The 13,245-nt window shown below is 44.5% G+C and overlaps 1 long non-coding RNA gene across 1 annotated transcript; it reads left to right on the top strand.

The window, feature by feature from the left end:
* Nucleotides 1-7,034: 7,034 nt before the first annotated feature.
* LOC141995086 (uncharacterized) lies at nt 7,035-12,993 on the top strand. Its single transcript, XR_012641258.1, has 3 exons — nt 7,035-7,429; nt 8,989-9,033; nt 12,916-12,993. It is a non-coding gene; the product is annotated as an uncharacterized LOC141995086 (long non-coding RNA).
* Nucleotides 12,994-13,245: the final 252 nt, after the last annotated feature.

Below are 13,245 nucleotides of genomic sequence, written 5' to 3'. Positions count from 1 at the left end.
TTTCAGTAAAGCTATAGATGTGGACTAAGCTCCATTGGAGGGTGCTGTCAGAATATTTAGCTAGACAGCGTCTTATAAGGAGTGCTCTATTCTCTGGGCTGGAATATAGTGTTTTTATCTGCTTGCTTACAGGTGGGCTGGCTAGAGGCATGTGTTTACCAGACTGCAAGCAGGTGATAACAGAGCCTTGTTGATTGGTAGGGCAATTTTCAGTGAGGAGACTCATCCATCTTCTTGTGTAATAGGTTGATAGTATCGAAGGGCAGATCTTGGATGGTACTTTGCACCTCTCTAGGGAAACCTGAAGATTGTAAACACGAGTGTCTCCCAGGGAAAATTGTGCTTCTTGTCCCACCCTACTCCCAATTCCCTGGTGGAAGATTGAGCTAATGAAAGAAATTGACAAACCCCCTTGTAAGGTATCATATAAAACCTGGTGACACACTGGGCATGAATATCATTGTTTGAAGTATGTATGGGTTGTGTAAAGAGAACTGTGTGTGCACACACTCCAGAAATATGTTCTTAAAGTGTGTTTTGGAGGCAGTGAACAAACAAGCGTGCCTTAGACAAAGGAATGTGGATTTACCTGTCTGTGTCAAGGGTTGTAAACCATAGCCAATGAAATTACATTTACATATAAGGAAAACAAAGCAATTAAGCTGGGGAAGAGCCTAGTGAGCACATCGGGGACACAGCAGAGTCTGAACCCCCAAGAGGTATTCCTGGCTCTTGAGGCAATGCCAAGGGACTTTTTCTATTTTGTTCCCCTTATATTTCCCATTCTGCTTATCTATAACTTAGGGGAAAATGGGGACAACACTCTCTGATTTTGTAAATGTTGGAGCCTCGTGGGTGGAGGGCAGGAGATGATAGTAGCTTGATGTAAGTGAGAAACTGGTTTAGGCAAAGACAGAGCTTGCTCAAAATTAATTTCTGTGAGGGCCCAGTGAGAAGGGCTGGATGCTACAGAGTGAAGTCCCTGTGGAACTCAGGAACTGAGGTTCACTGATTACCTGTCTTAACCTTGCTTGGCAGGTAACAGGATCTTAAGGACTTTGCTGGTGAGGTGGAGAGACTGGTGCGGGAGGGAGCTGTCTTACTGTCTAATCTCCAGCAAAGCTTTCTTGCTAAGGTAGAGAGGTGTAACAATAGCTTATGGTTTTGGGTTCCCAAAGGAAAGCATTACACACTCCATGAACCAAAAACAGAGGACTGAAAGAAAAAGAAATAGATAACTAAACAAATAGAGGAAAAACTATAAATCACTATGTTAAGAAAGGCAGGAAGCTGAGAAATAGCAGACATGTAATCACTCCATCTCAAGCTGCAGGCAGTGGTGGCCTGTCCACACCTCCTTGCATGAAGCACTGCTTTGCACAGGCGTGGGCCTACAGATACTGCTTTGTGTCCTCCTACTGCACCTGCCCCTCCAGCACACTCAGCCCATCCTAGGCAGCCTTTCTACGGCTCCCCGGAGGAGAAGGGAGTTCATCTCTTGTTGTAGAATCTCATCAGACTGGTCCCTGAAAAGGAACTAGGAAGGAGGTTTGTGGGTAGGAGGCATCAGAAACTCCATCAGATAGCTACCATAAGTAATCTGTAAGACCCATTTGTCTCTAACTATGGCCCTCCATTTTTGGCAAATTGGATAAAGCAGCCTCCATATAGACTTGATGATCATAATGGCCCCTTCTGGCCTTCAAGTCTGAACACCTACACATTGTAGGCCACAGAACTTCACCAACCCTCTCCTGTAAGAGACCCATAACCTCTGACTGAGTTATTAAAGTCCGCAAATCATGATTTAAAGACTTCACGTTACAGAGAATCGACCATTTACATTAGTTTAAACCTGCAAGTGACCCGAGCCCTGTACTGCAGAGGAAGGTGAAACCCCTCCCCACCAGGATTCTCTGCCAATCTGACCCAGGGAAAATTCCTTCCCAACCCCAAATACGGCAGTCAGTTAGACCCTGAATAGGTGGGGAAGGCCCAGCAGCCAGACACCTGGAAAACAATTCTCTGTAGTAACTCAGAGCCCTCCCCATCTTGTGTCCTGCCACCAGCTGTTCAAGATATTTGCTACTAGCAGTCACAGATTGGCTACGTGTCATTGTAGGGAGTCTTAACATACCATCACCTCCATAAACTTACCAAGCTCAGTCTTGAAGCCAGTTAGGTTTTTGGCCCCTACTGCTTCCCTGGGACGGCTATTCCAGAAATTCACTTCTCTGATGGTTAGAAACCCTCATCCAATTTCAAACCTAAATGTGTTGGTGGCCAGTTTATATCCATTTGTTCTTGTGTACACATCGGCGCTGAACTGAAATAACTCCTCTCCGTTCCTGGTATTTATCCCTCTGATATATTTGTAGAGAGCAATCATATCTCCCTTCAGCCTTCTTTTGGTTAGGCTAAACAAGCAAAGCTCTTTGATTCGCCTCTCATAAGGTAGGTTTTCCGTTCCTTTGATCATCCTAGTAGCCCTTCTCTGCACCTGTTCCAGTTTGAATTCCTCTTTCTTACACATGGGAGACCAGAACTGCACACAGTATTCCAGATGTGGTCTCACCAGTGCCTTGTATAATGGTACTTCCCTGCCTTTACTCTTAATACCTCACCTGATGCATCCTAGGACTGCATTAGCCTTTTTCATGGCTGCATTGTGTTGACAGCTCATACTCATCTTTATGTTCAACGAATATACCCAGGTTTTTCTCCTCCTCTATAACTTTCAACTGATAAATCCTCAGCTTATAGCAAAAATTCTTGTTGTTAGTCCCTAAGTGCATTACCTTCCATTTTGCACTATTAAATTTCAACCCATTTCTATTACTCAAGTTGTCAAGGTCATCCAGATGTTCTTGTATATATCAGAGGAGGGGAATGAAGAAGCATCAATAAAGAGATGCGGGTCTTTACAGTTCTGTCTGAAAAACCTCTTTGTTTGGGGTTAGAGCGTTGTGTGGTGGCTCCTGAGGATGGTGGTGGTAAAATGGCCGAGGCAGCAGTCTTGCTCTATACCCCTTTCTATGGCGTTTTCTGTTCGAGGCAGGGGCATAAATGCTCAGTGAATGAAGCATTGTTTTCAAGTCTTTGAGGAGTGAAGAGACTCATCTGTCTTCTTGTGTAATAGGTTGATAGTATCAAAGGGCAGATCTTGCATGGTACTTTGCACCTCTGTAGGTAAACCTGAAGATTGTAAACACAAGTGTCTCCTCATAGCAGTGACCTTAGCCATCCCTCTAAAAGCAGTATCTGCCAGATCCACCGCAGCTAGGAGGGAAGTTTTGGCCACCAATCTGCCCTCATCCTCTAAGGCCTGGAAGCAGGCCCTAGCCTCCTCAGGGTGCTTGTCCTTAAATTCCAACAACTTATTATAATTTGTAAAATCATATTTGGCCAAGAGGGCCTGATAATTTGAGATTCTGAACTGCAGGGAAGTAGAAGAGAAGGCTGTTGTCCCTTGAAAGTCAAGTCACTTGTGCCCCTTATCAGAGGGAGTAGTCTTTGGGTGCTGTTGCTTGGACCATTCTGTAGCTGCCTGTACCACCAAAGAGTTAGGGTGGTGGGTAAGAGAACCAAGGGCAGAAAGTTTTTGATGCAACAAAATAACTCTTCTTGACCCTCTTGGGGCAGGAGCACAAAAAACAGGTATGCGCCAAACTGTCTTTACTGTGTCCATGATGTTGATGCGGAAGGCCACTGGATTGCTACTGGAAAGCCACAGAATGTCTAGTAAGCTGTGCTGAGGCTCCTAGACTTCCTCAAGCTCAATCTGTAGTTCTGAAGTGACTCTGTGCATGAGCTCTTGATTTTGTTTAAAGTCATTTGGCAGAGACAGAAGATGGAGTAACCGCCTCATCTGGTGAAGACAATGAGACTGCTCCCAACCACCACTATTTCACATTTGGGGACAATGTATACCTTCAAGTCAGCAGCACTGCTATGGGTACCCGCATGGCCCCACAATATGCCAACATTTTTATGGCTGACTTAAAACAACGCTTCCTCAGTTCTCGTCCCCTAACACCCCTACTCTACTTACGCTACATTGATGACATCTTCATCATCTGGACCCATGCCTTGAGGAATTCCACCATGATTTCAACAATTTCTTTCCCACTATCTACCTCAGCCTGGACCAGTCCACACAAGAGATCCACTTCCTGGACACTACAGTGCTAATAAGCGATGGTGACATAAACACCACCCTATACTGGAAACCTACTGACCGCTATTCCTACCTACATGCCTCCAGCTTTCACCCAGACCACACCACACAATCCATCGTCTACAGCCAAGCTCTACGATACAACCGCATTTGCTCCAATCCCTCAGACAGAGACAAACACCTACAAGATCTCTATCAAGCATTCTTAAAACTACAATACCCACCTGCTGAAGTGAAGAAACAGATTGACAGAGCCAGAAGAATACCCAGAAGTCACCCACTCCAGAACAGGCCCAACAAAGAAAGTAACAGAATGCCACTAGCCGTCACCTTCAGCCCCCAACTTAAACCTCTCCAGCACATCATCAACGATCTACAACCTATCCTGAAGGACGACCCATCACTCTCACAGATCTTGGGAGACAGGCCAGTCCTTGCTTACAGACAGCCTGTAAGCAAGACAACCTGAAGCAAATACTCTCCAGCAACCACATACCACACAACAAAAACACTAACCCAGGAACCTATCCTTGCAACAAAGCCCGTTGCCATCTCTGTTCACATATCTATTCAAGGGACACCATCATAGGACCTAATCACATCAGCCACACCATAAGAGGCTCGTTCACCTGCACATCTACCGATGTGATATGCCATCATGTGCCAAAAATGCCCCTCTGCCATGTACATTGGCCAAACCAGACAGACAATCTTTGCACAAAAGAATAAACGGACACAAATCAGACATCAAGAATTATAACATTCAAAAACCAGTCGGCGAACACTTCAACCTCCCTGGTCACTCAATTTCAGACCTAAAAGTCACAATTCTCCAACAAAAAAACTTCAAAAACAGACTCCAACGAGAAATTGCAGAATTGGAATTAATTTGCAAACTGGACACCATTAAATTAGGCTTGAATAAAGACTGGGAGTGGATGGGTCATTACACAAAGTAAAACTATTTCCCCTTGCTAATTTCCCCCCCTACTGTTACTCACACCTTCTTGTCAACTGTTTGAAGTGGTCCATCCTGATTATCACTACAAAAGGTTTTTTTTCTCCTGCTGATAATAGCCCACCTTAATTAATTGGTCTCGTTACAGTTGGCATGGCAACACCCATTTTTTCATGGTGTGTGTATGTATGTATGTGTATATATATATCTTCTTACTGTATTTTCCACTGCATGCATCTGATGAAGTGAGTTTTAGCCCACGAAAGCCCACATTTGTTAGTCTCTAAGGTGCCACAAGTACTCCTCGTTTTTTTCTCCCAGAACTAGTGGATCAGGCTCACCTTGCTGTTCTGAATATTCTGACAGGGCCCATTTTGAGTGTCTAGGCAATGGCATGTAGGACTCCTGCACCAATCCTGGGTGTTTAGGGTAGGGCTCCCACTGTCCCCAATATTGCCAGTAGAATGGATCAACTGACAAAGGAGGGCCCCATGGCATAGGGTGGCACCTATTTCTTCGCCAGTCTTATCTGGTCGAAGGTCAGAACCCTGATCTTCTGGACCTCCTGTCTTGTGCCACCTCCCATGGGCAGTACTTGTAAAAATTTAAAAAAAAATTCTAGACTCAGGCACAGGGTAGGCATGTGCGTTCCGTGCGTGGCATGCATGTTGGGATCATCACTCAAAGAAGTAGTGACACCTATGTCTATAGACCTCCTTGATTTACTATTTGAAGGTAAAAAGAAAAGGAGTACTTGTGGCACCTTAGAGACTAACAAATTTATTTGAGCATAAGCTTTCGTGAGCTACAGCTCACTTCATCGGATGCTGTAGCTCATGAAAGCTTATGCTCAAATAAATTGGTTAGTCTCTAAGGTGCCACAAGTCCTCCTTTTCTTTTTGCGGATACAGACTAACATGGCTGCTACTCTGAAACCAATTAACAAGAAATTTCTGCCTGTAATTCTCTATCACATTCCTTTTCCATACTGGTATCTATATACCAGGTGCTAAATCTCTCAGGCTTGAGAAGTTAACAAATGACAAAACAAAGAACATTTTAACTTTGCTGAGCTCCAGTGCCTGTTTAGTAAGGGCAGCTCTCTCTCATTAGCATTCCACCATCAAGTACCTCTACTTGGATTCAAATATCATTGTAGACTTTATCTTAAATTTAACTTTGTTATTGTGTTCAGGAAAGAAACTCTCTCCCGCCCTCCCCCTGCTTCCCGCAAGTCTGTCCTCTAAATAGCTATTGGATTTCCTCTTAGAGATCACCTGTTTTAGATTCTGTGCCAGGGCATGGGTGCAGAGAATCTATGTGACTGCATAAACAGAGAGGAAGCCCTTAGCTAAGTGAGAAGCGCCTGGATAGTAAAGGCTTGCTTTGTATATCTTATTTAAAGGAGATGAGAAATAAAGATAAGAAGAGAGTTCAGCTGGATGTGTTAACAAGGGTAGAATACTGCCTTGTAGTGGATGATTGCTCATTACCCAAATGTGATTTCACAGCAGCCCCCACCGGGCTTTGGCTGCTGTTCCCTTTTTCTTGCAAAATGTGAATCCCACAAATTTGCCAGTCATGAAATGTGGATAAAATTACAGCTTGCAAAAGTTCTTTAGTGGGAGATAGCTGCACCTTGAATCAATCTGGTCAGTTTCTTTACTCCTTGCAGTTGGGATTTCTATTCAGCTCTTGCTGCTTTTCATACTTTTTCTTTAGCATGGCTTGTAAATATTAAAACTAGCTACTGTTAGGACATAGCGTAAGAGAAAATTAACAGTTCTTCTATGCTCTACTGAACTACAACACTAGTGCTGTCTTTTTCTAGCTCCCACAACAAATATTTTGAACTCTGAACTGTGGTTAGCCAGCAGGATACCAAACATTTTTCCTGCATCAGTAGTTGTGGTTATAAAATGCTAATACAAGACTTTTAATTATGAAAATTAAGAGAGGATGGAATTTACTGGTTCTTTAATGTTAAATACAAGTGTTAAATGGATAAATGAAAAATTAAGGTGCTTTAAACTAAGAAAGATTCACCACTGAGGACTTTTGCCTATAGAAGTAGAGAGAGGAGTAATTAGAGTAAAAAAATCCACCCTCTGAGATTTTGCATTTTTTCCTGTATGCTTTGAGGTTCTCATTCATGCTGGCTGCTGATGCTTCAAACTAACAAAGATTCACCATGGCGGATTTTCGGCGAGGGAAGCAGGAATGGTCGAGACAAGCTGCCAAACAATGAGCTGCAAGGGGGCTTCACCAGACAAGTGATCCCGCTGGACAGACAGGTTGTGGTGCTAGTATGTTTACTGCACACACTCTAGTTCCAAGAAATATGGAGCACACACTGATGCATACTAGCTGAGAACTCTGTCGAGTTCATAGTTTAGGACTACCGAAATGTCAGAATACCTCACCCTTTGTCTCAAGCAGGACATATCACAAGTTTTCCTCTCCTTTTGTTTAATGGAAAGCCTACTGATTCCTCTAAGCCACCCCTCTTCACCAGTTCTGAAAACCCTCCACCCTGAGCTATGGCATAGTAATTTGGAGCCAGTAGAAGTTGGAGGTGATAGGCTGGGTCTGGCTGAAGACCCAGATTTGTTTGCAGCAACCCTAGTAGAGGAAAAATGTTTTCTGATCTTCCTTGGTCATCACTTGCTTTTCAAAACCAACATACCATATTTGAAAATTTTGGTTCAGGGTGCCTGTTTCACATGTAACTCTTCCTCCCTTGGCAGTATCTGTTTTAAAGAGCAAGAGTCATGTTTATTTAATACTGTTGCATCCATTAATAGCAGTCTACTCTCAGGAATTTGCCCATCGTTGTTAATATCCTACTTTAGATCAAAATAAATTAGTCTAGCTGTTAGATGTAATTTAGATACTATAATATCAGCACGTATAGTCAGCTGGCTATAGAGCAGGAATCAGCACTGCCAAGAAGTTGCCTTTGGTGACAATGGTTCCTAGCATGAACATTGAAGCAGGTGCCTTTTGATTAAACTTACGTTAGTACGTGGCAAGTAGACCAAGGAGAGATCAAATTTCTACAAGTCTCTTTGATTTTCCATTTACTCGTCTGTATCGTAATCACATTTCAACATAACTTTTCATGCGGAAAGTCTGTCCTGAACAATGTATTCCCACTTTACAAAAATCCTTCCCTAAGGAGTTAAAAATGTTTAGATGTAATAACAAAGGCTTATGCCTGTGGGTAGACTTGATACCGCATCAAATTAAGCTCACATTTCTAACCTGGTAATACTGCTATATTGTCAACATTTCACATTAATACAGAAACAGAAAATTCACTACCAAGTTTCACTGCTCAGCTAATGTGATTGGCAACGACAAGACACTGAATTGTTGGCAACCCTAATAGCAAACTCAAATACTTGTGGCCTCCCAAGCAGAAGACGAATCCCCAACCCAGCCAGCACTTGCCTCATGATCCGCACTACAGCCAGTAGAAACTCACTCCATCTAGCGCCCTTTTCCCCAAATCAGCCACCATTTTCTCCTGTGACCACAAGGGATTGAGAGACTGGATCATAAGAAGTGGCACCAGGTTTTGGGGTCTCAAGTGGGGAAAAGTTTGAAAACACCTTTTCTAGGGACTATTGCACTGAATAATTGTTAAGGTATATTAAATAATTTAAAATCAGCCTTGAAAGTCTGATTTCTCTTATAAAACTACTAGAAGTGTACTGAAATGCTTCTTAAAAATAAATTTAAAAGTGCATTATATAGCCCAAGCTAAAACAGAATATATGGATAGACTTCCATTATAAATAGATTGTAAGACAACTTATTTGAAAGTCATTTCCTCTCACTTACCTGACAGGTCATGAGCAAAGGGAGCTGATGACATCAACAACATCTAATATGGGTAAGAACTGCAGGACATTGCCCTGTGTTTGGTATTTCATGTAAGTGCTAGCTCTTACAAGATGTACTGTATGTAACATTTTCTGTATACTTCATCTTTACATTCCTAATAAGATATCTGTCATGTCTGTTTTGTTCAGAGCTGCTGTAGCCTGTACACAGGAGGCACACACCATGCTCTCTGAAATTTTTGTATTTTCATTAATGTAAACAATGAGTACAAGGAGTAATGGTCTCAAGTTGCAGTTGGGGAGATATAAGTTGGATACTAGGAAAAACTTTTTCACTAGGAGGGTGGTGAAACACTGGAATGCATTACCTAGGGAGATGGTGGAATCTCCTTCCTTAGAAGTTTTTAAGGTCAGGCTTGACAAAGCCCTGGCTGGGATGATTTAATTGGGGATCGGTCCTGCTTTGAGCAGGGGGTTGGACTAGATGACCTCCTGAGGTCCCTTCCAACCCTGATATTCTATGATTCTAAAGTTACTTATTTTAGACTTAAAGGGTATAGTTTATTTTATGTGTAAGAACATTAATTTTAACTTTCTAGAACAAAGCTCTGATAATTTCCCCAAGAAATGCAGAAATGAGGCTACAGTCTATTACCCATACATTAAGTTGACGGACTGAATCAAAGGCTACCAAGGGAAGTTAGTCACCCTTTGTAACTGGAGTTCTTAGAGAAAAGCGTTCCCTATCTGCATTCCACTTTGAGTGTATCCCACTCTGGATATGCATGCACCTGAGACTGGATAATTCTTGCAAGTCGTGTCTGTTAGCTTGCACCTGCACCCTCAAACTCCTCATGGTTTGCACCGAGGGTCTAAGGGATAATGCAGACCAAATGCTTCTCCAGTTCCTTCTCTAACTACAAATCAGACATGATCTGAAGCGGACAGGAAGGAGGGTGGGTAATGGAATACAGATAGCGAACACACACATATCAAAGAACAGGTCCCCCAGGTGGAGGTTCGCCACTGAATGAAGATGCTAAATCATGTAACTCCCACTTGTGATTGCCAGCAAAGTACCTGTTAGGCCAGAGGTGGACAAACTACAGCCCGTGGGCCACTTCTGGCCCATGGGACCTTCCTGCCTGGCCCCTGGGCTCGGAGCTAGCCCCTCCCTCGCAGCCTCAGCTCATTGCACTGCCGGTGCAATGCTCTGGGCGGCGGGGCTGCGAGCTCTTGCTAGGCAGTGCAACTACAGAGCTGTGGCCTGAGCCGGTGCTCTGTGCTGCGCGGTGGCGTGGCTGTCTCCGGCTGGGCAGCGCGGCTGCCTGTCCTGGTGCTCTGGGAGGTGCAGCTGTAGTGCCACCAGCCACCGGCGCTCCAGGCAGCGTGGTAAGGGGGCAGAGAGCAGGGGAGTTCGGGGTGGTGGTCAGGGGGTGGGGGTGTGGAAAGGGGTTGGGTGGTCTGCAGGTAGGGAACAGGAGGGTTGAATGGGGGAAGGGGTCCCAGGGGAGCAGTCAGGAAGGAGAGGTGGGGTTGGATGGGGCGGGGGGGGGCAGTCAGGGACAGGGGTTCCGGGGCTAGTCAGGGGACAGGGAGAAGGGGTGGTTGGATGGGGCAGGGATCCCGGGGAGACAGTCAGGGATGAGAGGAGAGGTTGGATGGGGTGGCAGGGGGCAGTCGGGTGTGGGGGCTAGGGGCGGTCAGGGGGACAGGGAGGGGTTGATGGGGAGGGGTCCTGCGGGGGCTGTCGGGTGACAGGGAAGGAGTTGGATAGGGCAGGAGTCCTGGGGGAGCCATCAGGGGGCAAGAAGCAGGGGAGGTTGGATAGGGGTCGGGGACCGGGCCATGCCTGACTATTTAGGGAGGCACAGCCTCCCCTAACCAGCCCTCCATACAATTTTGGAAAACCAATGTGGCCCTCGGGCCAAAAAGTTTGCCCGTTCCTGTGTTAGGCTGTATGCCAGCAAACTCTGGGTTCCTGGAAAGTACACTGCCGAAAGGGTAGTATGGTTCATGGTACACCAGTTCCATAAGTTGACTGCTTCTACACAGGGAAATGGATCTCACCTCTCCCTGCTTATTCATGTAGAATATGGTTATTGTATATTGTCTGATATTATGAGGATAGGAGATTGGATGAATAGTAAGAATGCTTTGCTGGCTTCTTGGACTGCTCTGAATTCCAGAAGATTTATGCACATTCTGGTTTCCCAGGATGGCCAGGTGCCCTGTGCTGTGTGGCCATCCATGTGAGCTCTCCAGCCTCACAAGGAGTTGTTTACAATTATTGCCTTTGTGAGTGTGGGGGATAGGAAAGGAACACCCTTGTGGCGTTGCACTCTATATGATTTTATAAAAATATGCTAATGAGTGTGAACATAATGTAACCGGAATATGCTTCATGCAAAAGGTCTCTTTAAGGTATCATTACAAAGCTTATAATCTACTGAGTGTGGTCATCCTATTTGTATAAATGTATCACTCTTGTGTCGGAAACTAGAAATATGAAGTATAACTGAGGTCCTATTGTAGTTATGCAAAGTGTGGGTCATTAATGATGGTTTGGAATCTTAGTGGCTCCCATTAACCAGGACAGTTGACTGTACCTGGCTTCGTTTTACTTGTGAGTCTTCCTGTATACCTGTGGGCTGGCAAGTGGGTAATGAAGTCTTACAGTGACATGTGATCATGTCACCTGAACTGGAATCCATCTTTAACCTGGTGCTTTTCCATTGAGAAGGAGGGGTGGGAACCCAGAGGGACAAAGGATTCCCACCTTATGCAAAAGATATATAAGTGGGTGGAACAGAACAAATAGGGCGGCCATCATGAGAAATCCCCTCGCTACCACCTGAGCTGGAACGAGGGCTGTAGACTTTGTGCCCAGACTAGGAAGGTGTCCAGTCTGTGAAAGAAACTTATTGAAACATCTCTGAGGGTGAGATTTTATCTGTATTCAGTTTTATTACTGTACTAGGCTTAGACTTGCGTGGTTTATTTTATTTTGCTTGGTAATTCACTTTGTTCTGTCTGCTACTACTTGAAACCACTTAAATCCTAGGTTTCAGAGTAGCAGCCGTGTGAGTCTGTATTCGCAAAAAGAAAAGGGGTACCTTGGGGCACCAATTTATTTGAGCATAAGCTTTCGTGAGCTAGAGCTCACTTCATCGGATGCATACTATGGAAAGTATAGAAGATCTTTTTATACACACACAGCATGAAAAAATGGGTGTTTACCACTACAAAAGGTTTTCTCTCCCCCCACCCCACGCTCCTGCTGGTAATAGCTTATCTAAAGTGATCACTCTCCTTACAATGTGTATGATAATCAAGTTGGGCCATTTCCAGCACAAATCCAGGTTTTGTGGAGTGTTAAAGACAGGTATATTTCTGTAAGCTGCTTTAAGTTTAAGCCTACAGCTCTTAGGGGACGTAGTTCAGACGTGGGTCTGGGTTTGCAGCAGGCTAGCAGATCTGGCTGAAACCAGGCTGGGCACTGAAGTCCCAAGCTGGGAAAGCAGGGACAGAAGTAGTTGGCAGCCCCAAAGGGGGTTTCTGAGATCCAACCCTCTCATACTTGTCTGAGATCTTTTCACCAAATCAGTGAGGCCCTCTCCTTGATGAGAACAATTGCTATGCTGTTCATGCTGCGTGCGCTTGGTGTATGTACACTGTTCAAAGCCAAGCCTAGAGGCAACAGAGGTGGAGTCTGGTGATTGATGTCATGTAAATACATGACATGTGCCCAAGGAGAGTAAGGCCAATCTTAACTGACTTGCAAAGGTTGAGTGTAACCTGATTTATCAGGTAGCTCACAGTGTGAAATCTGTCCACAGGGAGATAAGCCCTCACTGAATCTAAGGTTGCTCCTATAAATTCTACAGTCTTTGTCAGACTTCAGACAAGTAGATTTTTCTATGTTCGCACAGATTCCCAGGGATGGAGCAATTGAAGCTGATGTCAAAACTTCTAGGTGTGTCCCAGACCCTCACCATAGGCTCTTAAACAAAGTAAGTAGTCATGGGATCAGAGGGAAGGTGTTCTCAAGGATGAATAACTGGTTAAAAAGGTAGGAATCTAAGGATGGGAGAGTTTTCAGAATGTATGGAGGAAAAGAGTGGTGGCCCCCAGGACTGGGACCAGTGCTGTTCAACATATTCATAAATTATCTGGAAAAAGGGGTATACAGTGAGGTGGCAAAATTTGCAGGCAGTGCAAAATTACTCAAAGTCCAAAGCAGACTGTGAAGAGTCACAAAG

Source organism: Natator depressus, chromosome 1 (assembly GCF_965152275.1).
Source record: "Natator depressus isolate rNatDep1 chromosome 1, rNatDep2.hap1, whole genome shotgun sequence".
NCBI lineage: Eukaryota > Metazoa > Chordata > Testudines > Cheloniidae > Natator > Natator depressus.
Note: the sequence above shows the minus strand (reverse complement) of the source record. Positions and strands in the feature narration are given on the sequence as shown.